Here is a 3,572-nt window from a genome sequence, read left to right as displayed (position 1 = left end):
GGGAGTTTGTTGGGACACAGGACGGGAGAGGGGACTTGGGACCCCAGTCGATGGCCTGGAGGATGGAGACCCCAGCGCCTGGTGACCTGGAAACCCAGCACAGGAGTCGCAGCCAGATCTGGCCAGTGGGGGACAATGGGCTGTGGGGAGACTACGCTGGTGACCTGACCAGCCAGTTCCAGCCAGAGGAGAGCGGAGAGGAGAGAAGACCCAGAGGACCCGGTTTACAACCCTCTTTCCCTGGAGAGAAGCCAATGGACAGAGGCGCTTGGGGCCGGGAGTATCAGGCCCAGCTGGGAAGCAGGGGGCTCGGGGCTGGAGAGGGGGAGCAGGCAGAGCCCCCCTGGCTGCAGGGGGACTGGGATGTGCTGGGCTGAGGGAGGCCAGGCCTTAGGCCCGGAGAATTTCCTGTGCTGGGCTCAATCCTCAACCCTCCTGTGTTACGCTGGCTGAGAGTCGCTCCGGGCTAGAGAACAGGGCGCGGGGGGGGGGTATCGGGGGGCCCAGAGTGAGTGGACTCCCTGGGGGGTCCCACGGCAGAGACAGACGTGCTAAGGCTCAGAGACGTGCGGCTCCAGAAGGTGGAGGGGCCTGACCCTGAGAAAGAGTGGACCCCCCGAGAAGGGCTGTCGTACTCCCCCAGGGGCCATACATGATCTGTGCGTCCGTCACAGACACCAACAATCCAATGTTCAGGTTTCTCTCCGTCCCATTTCCCCCGTCAGCAGCATCTCAGGTCTGTGCACACAGAGAGCCCTGGGAGCCGCGCCCGGGGGTTGCTGCAACAGGAACCCAGCGAGCGATTTGCCAGGTGGAAGCAGGTAAATGGCCCCAGCTGAGCTCCGGCCAGTTCCAGAGGTGACAGACGCTGCTGGGATACACCAGCTAACCCAGGCCAAGCCGCTGGGTGTCCCTGGCTTATGCTCAGGGATCCCGGCCCCTCAGCTCAGCAGCCGAAAGCTGCAGGACCCAGGCGTTGGCTGAACAGTAACGTGCCAGCTCTTAGCCAGGCCCCGCAGGGTCAGCACGTGCCTGGCCAGAGCAGGTGCACAGCACACCCCGATCTGTCGGGCGCCTGCGGGCCGGCACAAGGACACGCCGAGCCCCGGGAGATCTGGAGGGTGACAGGATAACCGATGAGGATGCTTTGTTCAAACGAGCAGGTACAAGACATGAGGCTGGTAACTAACACCGGGAACGTGACACACAACTTGTTTGTGTCAGTGTCTAAATGGAGAAGTCGTGGGGGGCGTCCTGGCCAAGGCCAGCATCCTGGTGCCGACTGAGCTGGCCCTTTGTCACAGGTACTCGTGAGTTTATGTCCCTGTGACCCATGGGACAAGGCACCAGGCCGGGGCTTTGCTGACCGTCACCTGGCCAAGCGCCTTCGCGCCCCTCTCGCTGCTAGTGCAGCCGCTTCTGGAGTGTCCAGACCAGCCGCACCCACAGCAACACCAACACCTGCAGCAACACCAACACCCGCACCCGCAGCAACACCTGCAGCAACACCAACACCCGCAACAACACCCACACCCGCAGCAACACCAACACCGGCACCCACAGCAACACCTGCAGCAACACCAACACCCGCGGCAACACCCACTGCAACACCAACACCTGCAGCAACAACCCCCAGCACAGGTACCACGTCCTGCTGGGGACTCGTGGCCCCTCCCCTGAGTCCCTGAGGATCAAGAGAAACACGTCACGGAACCTGTGCGGGAAATCCGGGCCTGCGGCGGAGCGGCCCCTCCCACAAGGGAGTGATGGGTGACGCGGCTGGGTCATGTGCTCACCGGGAGACGTGCCAGACACCCATCCTGTTGCCCCCAGTGGCCTCTGCTCTTAACACCCCGATGCCCAACAGCTGGGTGAGCGGCCCTTGGGCATTGCTGCTGCCAGAACAAACTGACCCTCAGGATGCAGCAAACGAGCAGTTGCCACGTAACACGCTGGCGTGCAGTGGGCGTGACCGTGCAGCCAGAGACAGGGCCGGCTCCAGGCCACAGCGCGCCAAGTTGTGCTTGGGGCGGCACGCCGCGGGGGGCGCTGTGCTGGTTGCCGGGAGGGCAGCAGGCGGCTCCGATGGAGCTCCGTTAGGCGTCCCTGCGGAGGGTCTGCGGGACCAGCGAGCGGCGGAGCGCCCCCCGCGGCGTGCTGCCATGCTTGGGGCGGCAAAATTGCTAGAGCCGGCCCTGGCCAAAGAGACTGGTGCAGCCCTGCCAATGCCCCTCACTCCCAACTCACAGCCTTCGGCTATCCCAGCCCTGAACACCCCCCTCTGCTCTGCTCATGCCCCTTACCCTCCACCCAGCCCCCAGCCCAATGTGGCTTCTCCAGCCTGGCCCAAGGCCGTTCATGTGCTGCCTGTGCCCAGCGGCTCTCACCCCGGGTGACTCGTCAGTGGGAAAGGGGGAAATCCGGCTTCAAACAATTATTGTTTTTTCCACCTGACTGGCTGCAAACTTGCTAATTTTTTTTTAATGGGTGAGAAGTGTAGACGGCAGCTGCCTGGGAAATGAGTCGCTGAGCGAAGCGCGGGTCCCTGGCTGGCTTTCAGCTCTCCCGCGGCTCCCTTGCGCACGCTGCCGTCTATAAATAACGCCCTGTCTCCACAATGGCAGAACAGCAGAGCTGGGTACAGGCGTCGGACATAAAACCATCCCTCTTTATGGCTCCAAACCATTAGCGTCATTTAGTGCAGCTCCGTAAACCTTCTGTTCTCTGCACACCCCCGTGGTGAGAATAGCTCCCGCTGGCACGTGCCCAGGGACACCGGCACCAAGGGACGGCTTCCCTGGTCCCCTGCCGAGTGACCGACGCTCCCCCCGAGCAGCATCGGCCCGGCTGCGCCCGGCACCCCCCGCCTCCAGGTGCCGGGTTGCTCTGGCACGCAGCTCCCTGCTCCCACCCCTCCCCAGTGCAGCCTCCGGGATCCTGGCAGGGCGCAGGCGGCTAGGCGGGTTTGTCCTTGGTTAGCAGAGAACGGGCACAGCCTGGTTCCCCAGAGCCCCAGCCCGGCGGGGCAACCCCCTGGTTCCCGCTCTGTCCCTCTGGCCTCTGTTCAATCCCCGGCTACTGGCCAGGCCCACCTGCCCCATCTCAGCCCTCTGCTCCGGGCTGGTCAGACCTGGCTGTCTCCCTTTCAGGGACATTAGTCGTCAGGTACCAAACATCCCGGTGATTGGCTCTGCCATTGTCTGCACAGACCCTCCACTGACCAGGCCCCCAAGCCTCAGACAGCTGGGTGCCATTTGCGCCTGTGTCCGAGAGCACCCAGTCTCCTCCCACTGCCTCCTGAACCAGTAGCATGTGGGGAAACTGAGGCACACACGGTATTCACACAAAATATTTACAGAAAATTCCCACCCCATCACATAGCCACTGCTGCTCCAGGCCAGGGCAAGGCAGGGGCAGGGGGTGAGATGGGGCACAGAGTGGGACAGCTGGGGCAGGGGGTGAGGCCATGGTGGGGGCAGGTGCGGGGCAGAGGGCGAGGTGGGTCAGGGCAAGGGCAGGCGGGGGCAAGGTGGGGCGGGGTCGGGGCCCAGCTCAGTGTGCAGCTCAGGTTA

This window comes from Chelonoidis abingdonii, chromosome 10 (genome assembly GCF_003597395.2).
Source record: "Chelonoidis abingdonii isolate Lonesome George chromosome 10, CheloAbing_2.0, whole genome shotgun sequence".
In the NCBI taxonomy this organism is placed as follows: domain Eukaryota; kingdom Metazoa; phylum Chordata; order Testudines; family Testudinidae; genus Chelonoidis; species Chelonoidis abingdonii.
Note: the sequence above shows the minus strand (reverse complement) of the source record.